The sequence below is a fragment of the Apteryx rowi genome, unplaced genomic scaffold (assembly GCF_003343035.1).
Source record: "Apteryx rowi isolate R43461 unplaced genomic scaffold, aptRow1 scaffold_651, whole genome shotgun sequence".
Taxonomy (NCBI): Eukaryota; Metazoa; Chordata; class Aves; order Apterygiformes; family Apterygidae; genus Apteryx; species Apteryx rowi.
The window spans coordinates 388,990-407,090 of record NW_020450929.1 but is presented as its reverse complement, the minus strand read 5'-3'; the positions used below and the strand labels follow the sequence as shown (position 1 = coordinate 407,090).

Sequence of the window (18,101 nt, the reverse complement as noted above, 5' to 3'; positions counted from 1 at the left end):
TGCGCTGCTCCGGCGCGGCCCCCTCTTCCGCTCCCTCCCACCACTGCGGCAGCGCAGATGGCAGCAGCGTGACCTCGCTGTTCCTGCCTCCTTGTTTTGATCCTGCAGTCTTGATTGTTCAGGCTAATCCCACACTCGGAGCCTTGGCTGCCCGCCAGAGCTGTTATTAATGGCACAAAAGCTTCTCATTCCAGCTACTTCTACATCCGCTAATGCTGTTGTTCCCTTCTCTCTCTCCCCCTCTTGCCACATTACAAACTGGAGCTGGAATATATTTTACAAGGGGGAAAAACCAGCTCTGATCATCCGTGCACACCTAAGAGGCTGCCAGCACCCTACGAGAAAGGTTTATCAGCTGCAGCGACACTTACAACGCCAAAGACCACCCTACTCATCGGGCGATAGCCTCCGAAGCAAAAAACAGCACACAAACGGGGCGGGGTGTTAAACAGCCCCTAAGGAAACCCACGCTCCCAGCCCGAAGGACGTGGAGCCTCTGGGCCCGGGACAACGTCCACGGAAAGGGGCTCCGGGGCTCCCAGCACGGAAACCCCGGCGGGGACGGGAGGGCCGGCAGCCCGGGGAAGGGCCCGGAGCCGCGGCGTGGCATGGCACCGCCTGGGCTGCTCCCCATGGCTCTGCTTTGGGAAACTGCTTACTTCCCTGCCCTTGCTTTAAGTAGCAAACACTAGATTCAAGTAACATTAAAGCTCCAATTGAAACCATGGAGCAAAAGAAGGCTTAAAACCGCTTGCAACTCAGCCCTGCCCAGGCTGGGCTCTTACAGCGCGCCGTCCGAGCCGCTGCCGCCGGGCCAAGAGCTGCCCCAAGTCTGCCGTGAACGAGGCTTCGGGCCGTGCTTCCAGCTGTGATCGACAGGCCGGGTCTCCGTGCCCAGGCCCCCTTCGCGGGAGCAAGCCCTCCTCCCTACCGCGGACCGCTGCAACGCGCCGCTCCGGGAGCGCCCGACGCATCCCTCTCCCCGCGGAAGCCTGCCCGGTCTGCGGACCGAGCCGCCCTCCCGAGAGGGCGATGCACTCTTCTGCCATTGCCTGCTTTTCCAAACACAGGAAAGGAGGAAAGTGGCTACTGGAGCATTTCTTCTGATTAGGATAGGTCGGTACATTTTTAATAAAGGGCTCTTTAGAAACAGTCTCGTTTCAGTATTTACACATGTTGAAGAGGTTGCAAAGATCAAGACCTAACGAAGTCACGAAGGAGAGGGCAATAGAAGCATGTCTGGGATGTTACAGTGAGGGATATTTCTAGTATGTTGTTTTGGACTGAAGGAGGTTAAAACAGTGCAACACAACCCCCGTATAACCCCAGCAGGGGAAGAGGCACAGGCAGCGGGAATAACGGATCATTATTCACTCACAAAACCCAGCAATACAGCTCTAAAGGCAACCAGCATCTCCAGCGTTTCTTTCTCGTTTTTACTCAAATATAGTGCAGCACTCCTACCTTGACTGCAAGCCCCTGGCACCTGTCCACTATTCTCCATAAAATACCTCTGGTGCATTTAGTCTGCCGGGCTTATGTAAGCACTTTCACTTCTCCGAGCTGACACCTCCCACCCGCTCGACACAAACATCTTCAAATGCTGCAGCAACGTGCACGACAGGCAGAGACCTTGTTTATCAGCACGCAGGCCTAATTTAAACTCCTGAAGTCATCTCCAGCCTTTCACTATAGCAACCCCAGAGAATCTTCCCACTATAATATGTGCAGAGCAGCTTTGCATCAAAGCTTTGCATCGGCGGAGGTTCAATCCGACACAAGTAAGAACTTCAGAGATCTACCAGCAACTACTGGTGTCAGCAGCGGAATTTCATAAAAATTCTACTGCCAAGGCAGAGTTACAGTGCAGCTTTTCACTTGCCACGGATTAACCCCGAGGAATTAAAAATTCTCTTGAAACGCACAACTCCCACTCTTCCGGGTATTTGAGGAAACATATTCTAATTCCCCTCTGCTCTTATGTGCACTGTTTTTTGTAACGTGTACAAAATGCAGCTTGCTCTGTAACTAGTCAGTCGGAGAGGGTTTGGAAGGGGAAGCGGGGCGCGTACGCGTGTTAGCTTTTGTATACAGTGAACTAGGTCACTGCAAACAGAAAGTTCACGTACAGTTTTAAATAATTTCTCTGCTGTGCTAGAGAAAATTTTGGTGCTTGTTTAGAGCTAGTGTACTTAATTTAAGAGGGTGCAGGAGACTAAAAATAATCTTTGTCTAAAACTACTTAATAGTCACAAGATCAAGCAGAGCAAAAGGAAGAATATATTCTGAAGGAAACGGTACTTCTAGGGCTCAAACGGCATGTAAAGTCCCCAGCAAATAATTTGCAACTGCAGTTGCACGAAACCAGAAAGCAGCAAGGAAACCAGCACTGATAAGCTTACGAGATCATGGAGGGGGAGGGAGGCAATAAAGCAAAGGTATCATGGAATTGCAGATTTTTGGAATAGCTGCATCTATAACAGATTAGTTGGAGTGTCCTCATGAAGCAACTGTTTTTTTAAGAAGTAATTAGACAGCAGAGCAGACAAGAGATTCATGGACATAAGGGAGCCAGCCTGTGAAGTAAGAACAACAAAAATAGGAAAATAATTTAAATCAATGAATAAAGTTAACTGATTTTAAGGCCAAAAGGATTTGCTGCAATCATCTTAGCAAACAGCCTGACAGGCAATGGAACTTCCCTGATTAATTCTTCTTTCATATTCCACAGATACAGATGAATTACAGCAGATATTTTAAAACCAAGACATTGTTTAAAAGAAACCCTATTTCCCTAATTTTTAAGGCATGCAAGGTCTACAACAGCCACAAGCTAAGCCGTTCTCATACCAGCAACCTTCCAAATAAATCTGGTGCTTTCTCTAACAGCTGAATTTCTCTAGCTTCAACTTGCAGTGACCGGGGGCTCTTTTTTTTTTCGCAATGCCCAGGGAACAAAGCAAGYGGGGAAGTGTCACACAAGGTCAGCCCAAAGCTTGATGGCAGCAGATGTTTCGAATGAGAGACTCCACGGCCTGGGCACTCGCGACACTGCTTCCCCACGCACATCCCCAATGCGGACCGGAAGGGCCTCCGACACGCGCCTCGCTAGGCTGAAGAGCTTCAGCTCCCTGGACTTCACTGCTGGGTGTTTCAAACCCCTAACTCACGGCATCAGTCTTCTGCATCCTCTTCAGCCAGCCAGCTTTTTCTTTTCTCCTTTAAGTGAATGCTGCGCTAATCTCTTTAGCCCTGCTATTGCAAAGCTGGTCTACACCTGGTCCACCTACCATCCAGACCTTCAGAGCTCCCAACGCAGGGACCCCTAGAGGCATGGTAACCACAGGGGGACTGGCGAATAAGAAACAGAACTATTTTGAGGATAAATCAGATCTTATGATGCCACGCCAGTAACAAAAGTGGCCTCGGCGAGCCACTGCATCCCATCTATCATACCCTGACGTCACCGACATCGTTTCCAAGTAAACACTAACTCATTGGCTTTACTCAGACCTCGGCACTGGTTGCTGGCTCTCCTTGGCTCGAGCACACCCAACACCTCAGGAATTTCCCTGCGACACACCTACGGCTTCTCACCAACATACCCCAGAGCCTCGGCCAGCCCAACCCACACGCCAGCCCTGCCTGCCCGGGAACGCACGTCACACGCGACAACGGCTGGCGGCACTTTCAGCTGAGCTCTTCAGCGAGGCAGCTGGATTTACGTGAAATTCTGGGGCTCAACTAACAAAAACACWGAGGGTCTTGAGGGTGCTTTGACATCATTTGGAAACCGCTGCCTGAACGCCTTGCTCATTGCAACGCCAATATTTAGGACATTCTTATGGCTAAAACCCAAACAATCCAAAAGAGAAAACAGAACTGGCAAAGCTTTTACCGAATATGAACCTGATCAGAACAACAGCAACACTCAGTTCTGTGACCCCAAACAAGTTCACATGGGAAAACATTGCGCTTAAAATGCAAAGAGCGTCACATGATGGCAACACACCTACACAACATGCTCAGGCCTGCACCTGGGGAAAGAATTTAATCACCAGTTTCTGCTTCCCCACAGGAGCCAAGAAGCCACATATGACAGGTCACTGCTGCTCCCCATGCTTTACACCAGCACGTAAGGGGCTGGAGCTGGAGAGAAACTGGAGCACCTGGAAGCCCTGGGAGACCAGTGCTCTCAATGCTGCAGCAGGACCATGGCATTAGCATTGCAGGGTGCGGATGGGAAGGCAGCGAGCCCCTTCACGCTGCCCACGCCTGAAGAGACAGCAAGAGCACCAAAATAGCTGTATTAGGGAGGTCCACCGACGGGCCTGCCGGGAGGGAAGCCCCGCCGAGGCCCTCCTTCCAGCAACGATTTTGCGTTAGGCGCAAGGAGGACCTCGCGGGGCAMCGCTCTCCCCGCTAGCAGCGGCCCAGTCCGCTCTCCCAGCAGGACTTCCCGCGGGAAGCCCCTGCCACCAGCATCCCCGGTAGGGGCCGGGAGCAGGGCACCGAGGTGCAGAGAGAACCGAGGGCAAGGGCCGCGCGCGGGCGCAAACAGCACGGCGAGGGGGAACGGGGCAAGGGCCACACACGCCGATGGGCAGTGTCACAAGGGGGAACGGGGAGGTGACAGGCTGCAGCACGTGGATGCTTTTGCAGACCCTAATTGCAAACGGTCAAGCAAACAGCTAGTGGGCTAGACATGTCCTTCCTGGAAGGCACCAGTTCTTGGGGAAATCATCAGTCTGGACTGGGCACGAGGGATTTCTTTCCGCATTCGCTTCTGGGTCACATCTAGAGAAAATTTTGAGCCTGGCTCTGCGCAGGCCTGGCTCGGCTGCCCGAGCCAGCGTTGCACAGGCAGCCTGCTCAAGGCAAGCAAGCAAGAGGGTATTACTCTCAACTTAATCAGCTTCATTGACYGTTCTAGACCTAGTTCAAAAAAAATCATCCTTATCCAAAACACTGTCATTAATTCTGTAAACACATTTGGCAGTTTAGAGCTGACATAATAGATTGGGCAAGAACAAACGAGATTCCTGCTTCCCAATACATACGATCAAAGGGCATAAACAGAGCAGAGAGAAAATCTGCATGCTACTCTCACAACGAGGCAGCAGCACAGACCAGATGGGTGTTTAAATAGGATTAAGAGGAAGAAGGCACTACTACATCCAACCCCTTCCTCCAGAGCTGGAAACTTATCCTCCATATATCCGCCGAAGTCTCCCCAACAGGGGAACAGGCTTCTTGCTTTTACCTTCTTTGTTCTTCCAAGCCGCTTCCTCCCTTGTGTTTACCTTATAAACCTGCCATCTCTGTCTGGCTCACAGTTCTTCCTTCTTTGGAAGGTCTTTGAGATGCACATTATACAAGACACACAAAAATAAATTGTTTTTAATCCTCCAGACTCTAGTGCTTCCAAACARGGATCTTAAAGAGCTTTACAAACAATGGATTAAGCCTTAAGACTCCCTGTGAGGTAAGAAAGTGCCTCTTTCACAGAGGCGGAGGAAGGTGAGGGAGGCAGAAGGGTGTAACAACACAACTTTGTAATCGCTGCCTAAGTGACCTGTTTCTATATACACAAACATAAGCTAGTCTTATCAACCCTTCTTACCAAGCCARCATCAATCTAGGGATACGCTTGCTGTTTCACTCCAGACTCTGAAGCAGCCTCAAAAATACCGTCCATGTTTCAAATGCCAAACGCATTCTTTCCCACCTTTAAATATGAGAAGTGCTATTAAAAACGCTCGGCCAGAGAGACTGTATCCTAGGGACTGCAGCAAACACAGTGGGTCCCGAAGCTGYGGACGCAATGCCTCTCTTGGACTACTATTAAGATTTCAGGACAGCTGCTCACCCTTTCATTAGCAGGCACAGGGTAAGCCTTCCCCGTGCGTTTTTCAAGTAGCTCACCGGATGCAATCGTACAGATAAAGTCACCTTCKGCTTCGCTGCTCAATGTTAAGATGACTTTGGGTCACATGCTCGGTAGCCTCAGATGGCAACCTATATTCACATGACGTCATGTGTTTAGTGCACCCCAGCGTGTCAAGCACTCGCACTCCTTCCCAAATATATTTTGCATACATCTTGTTTACAAGTTTTACATCCTTTTGATCAGCTCTTTGCAGGCTGCTTGTCCACAAAGGCAGGGGGAGGGGAGCGAGACTTCCTGTTCCACCGCTGCAGCCGCTCTCAGCAACGCGCTGCGCTCAGCTCGCGGCCGCTCTCTGAGCCATGATGAAATTTGCTATTTTGGTTGCTTTTTCTTCGCATATACGTAGCAAACAGGATGCGCTCTAGTCCAGACCCGTTGTTGATCTGAATGTATTTTTTCCTCGTTTTACACTGCCAGAGCAGTTTGTTGCAGCCTCTCCTTTCCTCGTGCCAAGACAACCAGCTAAGAACTCTGCTCTAGAGCCAAACTCGTCCGTGCTACCGGGCTTCTCGGCGTCTTTGCCATTTGTCTGAAAGCAGGTACTTGTACAAAAAGACTTGTTTACTGCATACAGGAGTTCACTTTTTCTGTAAAGCACACCTTCATGTTTTCTTGCTATCGCTTATCTGTTGAAGATAAGTCTGGTTTCTACCKTGTTTTTTAAACTTCTGCCTACAGCAGGACAAGAACTTGCCCACAGGCAACTAGCCAAACGCTCACCAGCTCAAACCTCAGTTTACCTCGCCGTAACTTGAYGTGCCCAGATCCTCGGTTCTCCTTTCCCGGCCTTTAAGAGCTGCAACCGCACCACGCTGTCAACGAGCGCCGGTACGAACGTGCCCCCTCCTTACTCCAGCGATGCGACRCCAGCGCCAGCTGCAAGAGGCCGGCGTCTCCCTCCATTTCCAAGGAGCAAATACGCACGGGCGCCGGCGGCTGCTGCGAGCCTAAGGACGATGCAGCCGGGCCGAGGCCACCGCTCCAGGCGGCCGCCTGCCCTCCCGCCTCCGTGAGCGCGGCCCGGCAGCTCCCGAGAGCCGCCCGCCGCAGCGGCCTCGCCGGAGCAGCGCCCGTGTGCAGCCGCTGACGAACACCCTGCTTTGCATATTCTATTTCAAACACCACATGCTTCTACATGCTCGGTGTCAACACGGGGAAAAAACCGTCAAGCCAAAATGAAGGCTTCCTAATATGAATTATTAGCTATGCAGCAGGCTACCAGGTGCACTGGAAAGACCCCGCAGGGATATTCCAGCATTCGTTTCAACCCTCTCCTTTTCAGAGCAATCTTAGCTCCTTTTCACATTATTTTTCTTAGCCGAGACCCGTGCTCTCCCCCCGCAGTCCAGCACCGCTTTCCTACACCATCTGCATCCGGAACAGGTAGCGCTCGCACAGAAATGCCGTACGTTCTGGAGCGAGACAAGTCGTGCGGACCTGGCAGATCGGAGGGATACTAAACGGGGAGGAAAAACAAACACAGTATAGATTCTTCTGGGTCAAACCACTTGCAAATTCGAGAGAACACGATTTTTTCAACAAATAGAACATATTACATAAACTGTGGGTGTGCTACCTTTACAGATGCTCTGTGTGAACCAAAATTTGCTGAAATTATTAGGGAAACATTCCACCTTCTCCCAAAATAAGCATCTTTGTGTATCTTTGCCTGGTTAAATTACGAAAAAACTGCACAGTGGAGCACAGTTTCCATTTCCTCGCACACTCCTACCAGGGCTGTTCTTGCAAGCAAATGCACCGACCTTTTCTCAAAGAAATCAGTGTTTGCCGTTCCTTATAAAATTGCAGAATTCTGGCTCTTTTCCATTTCACCCACTTTTGAATAAGACACTCCCCCGCCCCCACACACAACTGTTCCTTTCTGAAGGATGACAGGCTATCCAAAAAATAATGGGAACATTTTAGCTCCTCGTTTCCTTTCTGGAAGGCACTACTCCGGCGGGAACACACAGGAGGACAGGGGATTTCGGACCAACCTGTTGCAGGGAGTGACTCATCTTAACTCAGCGTACCAAATTTCTCTTGACCTTAGACGATGTCATTTTTCAAATGCTCCCCTCACCCCAGCTTTTCTATACGTTTTTTGGGGGGTGGATTTTAATTTTTTATTATTTTCCTGTGACATCCCTCAAACGCTTTATGAAACGCTCTGCAGTTACTGGAAGGTTTGCCTTGTAATCTTGGGCTGCTTCTCTGCCACTGCTGATGTGGTACACAAAGAATGAGATTTTTCAATTTGTTTTGTCTATGAGCCAAAAATTCCTTTTAAAAGATTGAATACGGTGCCTGTGCTAGTCTCTCACCATTCCAGCTCAGCTCTCGCTTACAACAGTTTCTGCCTACAACATTAAGTTGGCCTCCTTTTGCAGTAAAATAAGGCCAAACCAGCTTGAAAGCATGTTTGGAATCTGGAGATTAATTCCATGTAAACTAATGCATTCAGATGTCTTTGTATAGCTTCAGAAAGAGCCGCCTGATCCCGAAGAGAAGTAGGGCAGCGCATGCCCATGCAATAAGATGGGGAGGGAGCAAGAGCTGCCTCCATTTTGAAACGCTTTGCTTAAGCTTGCAACCATCAGGAAACGCGCGCCCTGCCTAGCCCAGCCGACCGCGCGGCGGTTACGCCGTCCGTCCGTCCGTCCTTGCAACACGCAGCTTGGCCTCCTCACCGGCTGGTCAGCGCTGCTGGTTTGCAAGCCAAGGGGGGGCGGGGGTGTTAAAAAAGCCCGAAGAGCAGCAAGGCGCTCCCATAACCTTCAGCAGGGAGCGGGTCAGGGGGGCGGGAAGGCTCCCGGAGAAAGCCGAACCCCAGCGCCGGGGGCGGCTTTTGCTTTTCAGAAAATGCCGGGGGGAAACAAAGCGGCGGGAGGACGGTGGCGAGATGCACAGTTCGTTGCCCCCGGGGCCGAGCTCGCCGCACGCGGCAGCCCCCGGCGGCAGCTCCGCCAGCGTCCCGCGCGGTGCCGGGCCCTGGGGCCGCGGCGCTGCCCCCGGCTAAGGCTCCCCAGCTCTTCCGCCCTCTCTCCCTCTCTCTCTTTGGGAGATAAATTATTCAGAACCGAACCGCGCTCGGCTCCCGCAAAGCCACCCAAGTCAGCGGCACCAAAATACCGGCGATCTGCAAAACCGCAAGGATGCGCTGAGCTACAGGAGGGTTTCCGCAGCCGTATTCAAAACCAGTCGCCCGTCTCTTGCAGTTCCAGGACAGTGCCAATAAACTACCATTTTAAAAACAACCAAATGCCCATATTCCTGGATTTTTTTTCCTGCTGACATGATAGAAAGCAGCAGAAATAATGAAAGCTAAGCAGCACACGGCCTGCATGCTGACCTTCCCGTACCGGGGCAGCCTGGTAAGCGATGCGGTAGCCGCAGGGCCGTCGCGGGCAGCGGGGCCGGTCCCTCGGAGCCGCCTTTGCATGGGGCTCCCGCGCGGCACCGGGGACGAAGGACAGGACAGCGCAGGAGGTCTGATAACTGCCAGATTCCTCCTGGGCCACGGCGCACCCCGTCTCCGAACTGTGCCGGCTGCTGCCCCAGCTCCGTGGGAGGCGAGCGCTGCCATCGAGAAAGGCAGCAGCGAGCCAGCGGAGGCATCCTGCAGCCTACGCTGCCGAAAGCACGGGGCTGCCCTGGGAAAAGCTGCCGGCAGCGCGGCGGCGGCGGCCCGGGCGGGTAAGGCGGCGCCTGCAGACGTTCTCTGCGGCGAGGTCCCGCTTGAGTCGAGACCCCGCGGGCAGCTTCCACGTGGGCCGCGCGGAAAGGGCCTCTTCCCGGCAGGCTGGCTCAAGCACGCTGCTCCTCCGCCAGCCTCGGCGGGACGTACGCTCCTGGGAAGGTACCCGACATGTGGCCCCGCCGGACACACGCAGGCAGGTAAAACAGGAGAACGCGAACAAAAAGGTAGCTCAAAGAAGGGTTTGTTTTGTTGCGTTTTAAACGAGGAGACAAAATAATTAAACGGCCTGGAAGCTATCCTACGTTAAAAGTCACTACAGCACTAAAAATCTAGCGCTGACAGATATGGGTGAAGCCCTTTAAAAGTTACCATGGTAGTTGATGCAGCTATTCGCCCACTCGTTCTTCAATAATGCTGGATTTTTTCTTAATGCTATTCAACCACAAACAAGCAAATGTTGCTGAAGGAAAAAGTACTTTCTTGCACCATGAAAAATCTTCCATCCTTTATCTCTGCCACAAATACACAGCGAAGGAGGAGGCAGCAGGTAACCCAGAGCCAAGGCAAACACGCAGCGCTGAACTGCGCTCGCTCCCTCTCCAGGGAGGGCCGGAAATTTAAGAAGCAGATTCAGGATTTCAGCATCCATTTCGCTCTCCCTCCCCCTTCTAAACTCTAGCTCCCTGGGCCCCAAATGGATATTCAGATGCTATGTCAGCTGAACGCTCCCTTCGCTTCCTCTCTCAAGCACTAACTCAGCAAGCCTCGCAACACGCTACATGTCAGGCAAGAAAGCCAAGTATTTTTGGAATACGTCTCTTCTCCTTTTAATTAAACACGCAGGTAGAGAGCAGCCTCGCACAGGAGCGTTTGCTCTTTAAAGCCAAACCCAGCAAGCCCGACAGAGGCAAGTTGGAGCAAGACAAGACCCAAACAAAGGAAAGCAAACACCGGCTGCAAGGGAGGAGCAGGATACAACTGCATTGACCTGCCCAGCTATTATTTTCGCAATCAACCCAAGGTCTCGCAACTCCTACAGTCGAAGCTAAGGCTTTGCTCACCCTACGAGCCGCCTCGCAGCAACTTCCCCAGCAGACACAGCTCTTATCCAACGTGCAGACGGTAAATTAAAACCTTTCACAAGCCCAATCCGGCGGCAGTTACTGCAGATAGCTGGCGGAGGCTGCGGAGCCACCTCCCCCCTCGGCTAGATAAACATCCCTTCCTTCCTCGGGGCCCCCTGCCCGGAGCCCCTTCCTGCGCGGCCCGGCGGCGCGGCAGGACCCCGGCGGCCCCCCGCGACGCCCCGCACGAACACGTGGCTCCGAGCAGGGCAGGGCGGAGGGCAGCGCCCCGTCCTCCTCCCGCGAAGGCCGGGAAGGCGAGACGGGCCCGCGCGGGGCACCAGGAGCAGCCGGCCCCTCTGCCAAAGCCTGCGAGCGCGGCCCCAGCGCCGCACGCTGCTGCTCTACAAAGATAATATTCCTAGCTCTTAATCCAGTCTAAATTACGTGCTACAATAAATACCCGCGCTCAAAACCTCGAGGCTTTCCCAACAAAGCTCGGTTTGCAGACAGGCTGCCAGGTTTGGAGAACTGGTTTAATCAGCCGGAGAAGTTGCTGCCCTGCTCCGGGAGCACGGTCAGGGCTGGGAAGAGGCAACCGGAGGGCAGAGCCGCGGCGGCTCCCCTTGGCACAGCCCCTCCGCGAGTGACCATTCGCCGCAGGACGAGCGCGGGGGGCAAACGGCCGTCGCAGGAGCTCCGAAAACCGCTCCAGGCGCTCGGGGAGCCGCGCGCGCTGCAAAGGGGCGAGCGCTGCGTTGAGCTCGCACGGCGCCCCAGCAAACGGCAAGCCAACAACTTTCAAGATAAATTACGGACGCACTTCTGCGGAGTTGTGCTGCCGGAATGCCGGCTTTGTTACAGCAAAATGAAAGCTAAAACCGCGCTGCGCTTATTCCTATTGTTCCTGCGCCTTTTCTAATAGCTGTTTTCTCTCTTCTCTCATTCCCAGGCTTCACATGCTCAGCTGTGACTCTTTGTGCCTCTCTTTCACTGCCTTCTGCTTCTGTTTGTGCTTTTGATCTCCGCTTCTCAGCTTGTGTTTGCTGCTGCCTCCCCCATCCCCCACTCCCCATTTCCACTTTTATTAGGGTACAAGGCAGAGCCGCTCCGAGGAGGAACAATGCATCTCAGCTGAAAAGGCTTTGAAGCTGAACTGTGTTATTTACCAATAGATTCCCCAATCTCCGACTGGAACAAAATACTATTTCACCTCCAGCAAAGCATTTGCTGTTTATTTTTAGTTGGAAGCAATTAAAAAAGCTGATGGTACATTAAATGCATAAAAACGTGATCAGGAACACAGAAGTATGTATGATCACTTAAAAACAAAAAATCCCAGACAACCACACCGCCCACCAGCCCACAGCTTCTGGAGGAATTATTTTGGAAGCCCACTGTAGAGCTGCTATACGTACGGGTTACCGCTTCAACACGTTCCTCAACGGCACTCGCTATATGTGAACACATTACTTCCTATTTTCTCTACAAGCGTGTTTTCCTTTAATATTGAACAGGGAAGCATACCAAACACCGACTCTCCCATCTGAGTTCCTTTAACTCCAAGGCGTGATTTTAGTTAAGGCACATAGTGAAAGATTTAAATACTGCGACTCTTCGAGCTGGGCAACTCAAACCAAGCGACCCTGTACGACGACACAACTCGTCCCCCATTGCCGCCTCCCAGCGGAGCCTTTCCCGCCGCCCTCGGAGCCGCCTCGGCTCACGCGCGCGCCTTGCAGCCAGATCACTACGAAACCACGCTCCAGCAGCAGCATCTCCCCGAGATGATCCCCAGTTTGGGCAACAGTATCTATAAATTAAGAGGCAAGAAGGGAGATAAAATACAGAGTACCATGAGCTGCGGAGATAAGATTTTACTTCTTTGGTATGCTCAGCGCAGCATTTCATTACCACCCGGCATTGCACCAGCGGGGAGACGATAAACCTCCAGCGCAGCCGAGCCCAGCTCCGCGGTCGGGGTGCTGAGCGCTCCCAGCCGTGGGCTCCTGCTCGTGCCCGTGAACCCCTTTCCCCGGCGGCAGCCGAGGCAGCCCCAGGCCAAGCCCCACCGCAGCCCTGTCCAGGAAAAACCAAAGCAGCCGGTAAGGTGCCCCCCGGGCAGGCTGCACCGGTGGCCGGACCCCGGCCGGCGCCTCCCGGAATAACGCAGCAGCACGGGCAGGGGAAAGGCCAGCCAGGTCTCCATCGGGACAACACCATAACCTTCACATGTAAGGTGGAAATAAAAGACACGGGCTCTTGGGAGCACGGCAGTGTCTCAGGCCGCAGGCACGGGGTGTTCGGGAACGCTCGGCCGAGGCGGCTGGACCCGGCGCTACTGCCGAGCCCTTCGCCCGGGCAAAGGGAGAGCACTGCTACGAGAGCCGATTTCTGGATGCTTAACAGCGAATTAAAACAATTTAAACCTCAGCTCATGCAAAGTGTACAGTTATTTTTTTCATCACAGACAGGTACATTTTCAAGCTGACTGACCAAACAAAGAAAGCATAAAATAGTTGAGGCTAAATTATGCCACTCTGACTACAAGCTGCAATCTCCGTTATTCAAAATTCAAGATTTGCAGGCTATAGAGTAGGTTTGGGAGCTGTTAATCAATGACTGAAATCAAAGATAATGCTTTACATGATGCACAGAGCTTCCTTAGAGGGAAAAAAGATTAACTCTCTGTCTATCACAGCTCTCAGCCATGCGAGTTTATTTCATTTCCATCATTAGACCTTAAATAACTTAAGGCAACACTCAGCTGATAACAAACTACAATTTTAGGGTCTGCAAAGAGTTTTTATTTTTATGGAATAAAGACCACCTTCTTAGCTGCCCACACTGCAGCCAGTGCACGGCAGCCTTTAAAGAACAGGGGCACCAGAAAACGCGCGCGAGTAGAAGGCGGCTGGGCAGAAGGGACCCTGCGGGCCCAGGTTCAGCTGCGGAGGCTCCATTAATAAAAGGGCAGAGAGAAACTGAAGTAAAAATTATGTTATTTAAGTACCTCAAAAATCTGCCAGTCTAACATGAAATAGATCAGATATTTTCCAAATCTACTTTGTTAAGAAAAGAGAGTCTTAAAATCCTTAAAAGAATTCCATCAACATGCATATATGCTACCAGCAACAGCTAGTTTTGATCCCAGATACTTTAGGCAGGTGGTTTTAATACTACTGCTTTTATCCCCAGAAGTTTAAAACTGAAGACCCAGGAATAAATTGACATCGCACAAATGACCAGCTTGGATTTTGGTCATGTAGCTGCAGTGTTTGATCTAAATTCTTAAGGAAAAGGTGAAGGGTAGTTTTTTTTTTTTACTTCCCAAACACCACATGTTTTAGTGTGTACGAACAGACTGCATCGAGATGTAGAAAAACACGCGAACGCTCCCTTAGCAAACGCTACCTCCACCAGCGAGGAGCCGAACGCGTGATCTCACCGGCGCCCAGAAGCAAGATGGCAGCACGAACCTCGACTTCCTCCCGCCGGCTCCCCGCGCGCTGCTTACCGGCGCGCTTGCAGCGAGGAGCACGCGAGGACGAAACTCAGAACCGGCACGTGATCCTAGCGCTGCGTACTTCTTACTACTATTTACTACTTCCTCATCCATGTGCATCTTGAAGGCTCCCGAGTCACACATTTACCAGACAGTCTCATTTATCCTCTGAGTAAATACTCGAAAACGTTTTTTATTGTAAAGATATAATTATGGCATTTGAATAAGCAGACTTCAGAAACAATAAGCCAACATTCCTGAATTAAGGCACATAAGCATGCATTGTGCATATATGTTAAAAACCTGGAAATTTCCAGTGGAGCAGTAATTACATAAAGTATGTTGCTTAATTGTTTTGAATTCCTTCAAAAAGAAAATTACACACTTCATATTGAGTAATTTTATAATAAAACTGTTGAGAATTAAAATATTTTTCCGGTTACTACAACAAAAATGCTTCAATCTATCTTCTCTTTTAAACAGAAGTGAAGAACATTTCGAGATTACAGCAAGTGAGGTTTGTTGCCAGATTTTCAAGGTTAATTGATAGTACCATTTTAAAGCTTGCTTTGATCCAAAATAAATTGAGCTAAACTTGAGTACGTGAGATTGTTACGTTCCCATCATTCTCATGCATGTGCAAACCTCTTCAGTCTTAATTTTGAAACAAGGAAGATTTGTATCACCCTCTTCTTTTTTTAAACCAGTTTCAAGGTAGAAGCAAAACCCTGCTAAATTTTTAGCTTTAGAGAATTTTAAGAACCCCAATCCTTTTACGGGCGCTGGTATCAGCCTCCTCGGAAACAATCTCCGCGTGCTCACAGAAAGGGCCGGAAAGCCCTTCCCAGTCGTGTGCTGGGCATCGATACCATTGACGCTTCGAGCTGCATAAAATTCATATATCTACTACGCTGGTTAATCATTTTTAAAGCTAAAGATTAGTATGAACTCAAGCTCTCCGCAGCCATGTAGAAAAAGGGTTCGGTCTCACGAGGTCTGCCTGAAGAGCCAGCCGAGCCCCGGGCCGGTGCTCCCTCCCTTCCTCCATCCCTCCCTCCCTCCATCCCTCCCTCCGCAGCAGCGGCTCGGCGCGCCGGCCCGCTCGCCCCTCCGTGCAGGAAGGACCTGCTGCTTCCCGGAAGTCCGAGAATAGCGCCGGCGGGAACCGCTCCGGGCTCGCTCCATACCGAAGCTCCATTCAAGACGCTCACGGTTTCTCGTGAGAAGCGTCAGGAATTGCAGTCTGAGAAAGGAAGAAACATCTGCCGGGCTGCAGGAAGCTCCTGTGTCCAGAGAAGGCCGCAGGAAGAGAGCTCCTTCGCAGACTTCCAGCGGTGCCCAGATCCGACCAGCATCCCTAAGTTAGCAAGAATCACAGCTCCGCACATCAACGCAAAACACATTCACAGCATCTTCTGTGTAAATTATTCTTTTTGGCACGAGTGGGACACTGGTTCAATCCTGGATCACCTGGCAGAAGGGATCAGCGTGCGTCCGGGGCAGAGCAGCAGCCCCAGCGGGGCTGGGAAGGGCGCTCGGCCGCCGGCAAGGCAGGCTCTCCGCAGCGCTGCCACCCGCCAGCCCTGCTGCCGAGTCCGCCCTCCGCATTCAACTGTTCTGCAACACCCGTTGGAGCCCCAGTAATTTAGCTTTTTAGAAAATGATGTAAAATATTCAGTGTCCACTACCAGTCGTGTAGGTGAGGTCTGAGCACGCCACTAACTTTTCAAAGCAATTTTGCAAGGTTGCTTTATTTTCTTTCTTTTCTCTGCCTACAAAGAAAGCATTCATGCCTTCGTCAAAAACCTCCCTGTTTTCAGTGGCTTTGCTCTGAAAAAAGCAAAATTAAAAAAAGAAATCACGACACTGGAAACAGTTGTCTCATAAAAATTGTTTTTAAACACCTACTCAGTTGAATCTGCGCTACAGGGAGCGAGATGAAGTTTGCACACCGATTCAGGTGTTCGCCTCTTCCCTAAATACACAAAAAGCTCTGAACAACAACTCTAGCTGCAGGGTAAGGCCTCCTAAACAGAAATGCCTTTTGCTCAATCCAGAGGTTCTTCCCCACTTTATTGAGAGAGGGCTACGAAGCAGCAGCAGCAGCGATTCTTTCATTAAACGGTCATTTGCGGGAAGCCATCAGTACAAAGGCATTTCGCCACGACAGAGTGAGTGCGGGCAGGACCGCGCCAGGGAAAGGAGGGGAGAGCGGCGGCAGGGAAAGGACGGCATTAGAGCCGGACGCGCCGTGTGTCCTCCGGCAGCCCCCGTGCGCAGGGAGGGAGGAGGGAGGCAGGGCCATGCCGCGAGCCCGTCAGCGGAGCCAGATGCGAAGCCTGGCACTGACGCCATAAGCCGTTCTATTTTTACTAGCCAATGGATTCGGCGCCCGGCCGAGCAGGAGCCCTTTTCCCTGCTCCGAGCGCGCTCGGCCCCGAGCATTAACCAGGTTAGACAGCTCCCGGGGCCACTCTCCCCGTGCTCCCGCAGCTCGGCGCGGCCCTTCCCGCGACCGGGGGGAATTCGGCCACGGCGCCGAGACCGACACGCACAAACTCCCGGAGATCCCCCCCATTCTGCTTTTTGTGGTGGGGGGAAGCCCATCAGAATCCACAGAAAGAGCCATTAAATCGCTTAGCACCGAGAAGCCTGAACAGGTTTCCCAGAGCTTATTTTGTCATTTCTCTCTGCCAGAACGACATCTACCTGCCCCACGGAGCCTCCCAGGATCCGCTCCCGCTTCCCCAGACGAGCCACCAGCACATATTTAACTCCCTCGCAGAAAAGGCCAATTTTTAAAGACAGCAAAAGCTTAAGTCAAATAAAAACATTCAAATTATTCAATGCACGTCACCAGTTTTCACTGGGCTTTCAGGCGTTTCTCGGAGTTTCCTGACGCTGAATGCCAGGCATACCTGCTGCAACGAGCGGCAGTGCTGGCCTTCCGAGTTCTTGCTCCATTTTCTCAGGCTTCCTTCCTGGCTTCGTTCCAGCACTCCCATCTCTTACAGAAGATCCTGTTTTCCTTCATTGCCTGGATTGTCTCCTCCTCTTCCTTCTCATTGCCACCCACTCATTTTTTCATCTTTCCCAATATTGTATTTGCTACATCCTCTCCTGCTGGAGCGTTCGCTCCCCATGCCGCCCCGCACCATCTCCGCACCGAGCAGAAAGGCTGCGGCGAGCAAGCCGCCCACACGCGCTGACTCCACGCTCATCCACGCGCCAGCCTCGCAGAGCACGCCGCACGCCTCGGAGCGGGGCGCGCAACGCGCCTGCACAAGCGAACATCCAGGATAACGCCCAGGCCAGGAGGGTTTTTCCAGCCTGCCCCCTCGTAGCTGCTCAGCAAGCGAAGGACACCGACCGAGCCATTTTTCCCCGACCTGCAGAGGGTCTATCCCTTCCAAACCAGGCTGACTGTGGGGCTCGCTGGTATCCCAGCTCCACCTAAACCGTTTGAGCTGTTCCCTCAGCTCCACAAGATCAAGCTCATCTTCCTAATGCCCGCAGTTCTGTTCCGTGTTATTCCACCATCCGGGCTGCTACCCCGCTCTGGGCGCCCACCTCTGCTCTGCCATCCTCGCATGCCTTACCCACACAGTCACGGTCTCCCTTGAGCAGTTCCGTGTTTCTCCCATCAGTCTGAGAAATTCCCCGATAAAAATCTAAACCAGCAGTCCCTACAGACTCTTCGAGACTCACCTCTGCCAGGACACCCGGGAAACTCCGTGTGCTGGGAAAGCAAAACAAGCAACAAGCTGTGCCTTTGCTTTTTCCTCCTTCCTTCCCTCTAGCCTGGATAAAGGAAGCCCCATACAGTTAAGAGCTCCTGCAAGCCTCCTCCATGCCGACGTGACTGCAAAGCAGATCCATATC

General features: G+C 52.0%; 1 protein-coding gene and 1 long non-coding RNA gene across 8 annotated transcripts in view; one reads left to right on the top strand and one right to left on the bottom strand.

The window, feature by feature from the left end:
• The window catches only part of ANKRD11 (ankyrin repeat domain 11), a 160,487-nt gene that overhangs the window by 83,716 nt on the left and 58,670 nt on the right, over positions 1-18,101 (bottom strand). The window contains exon 1 of one of the 7 annotated variants that reach the window (XM_026084863.1): positions 10,712-10,742. The exons of 4 other annotated variants lie outside the window; for them this stretch is intronic. The gene's annotated coding sequence lies outside the window, so the exon portion shown is untranslated. Of the gene's footprint in view, positions 1-1,464; positions 1,550-5,869; positions 5,921-10,711; positions 10,743-18,101 lie in introns of those variants that run through there. 2 more of the 7 variants (XM_026084864.1, XM_026084862.1) reach the window with 2 other exon arrangements.
• LOC112975146 lies at positions 6,180-7,644 on the top strand. Its single transcript, XR_003256490.1, has 2 exons — positions 6,180-6,489; positions 6,629-7,644. It is a non-coding gene; the product is annotated as an uncharacterized LOC112975146 (long non-coding RNA).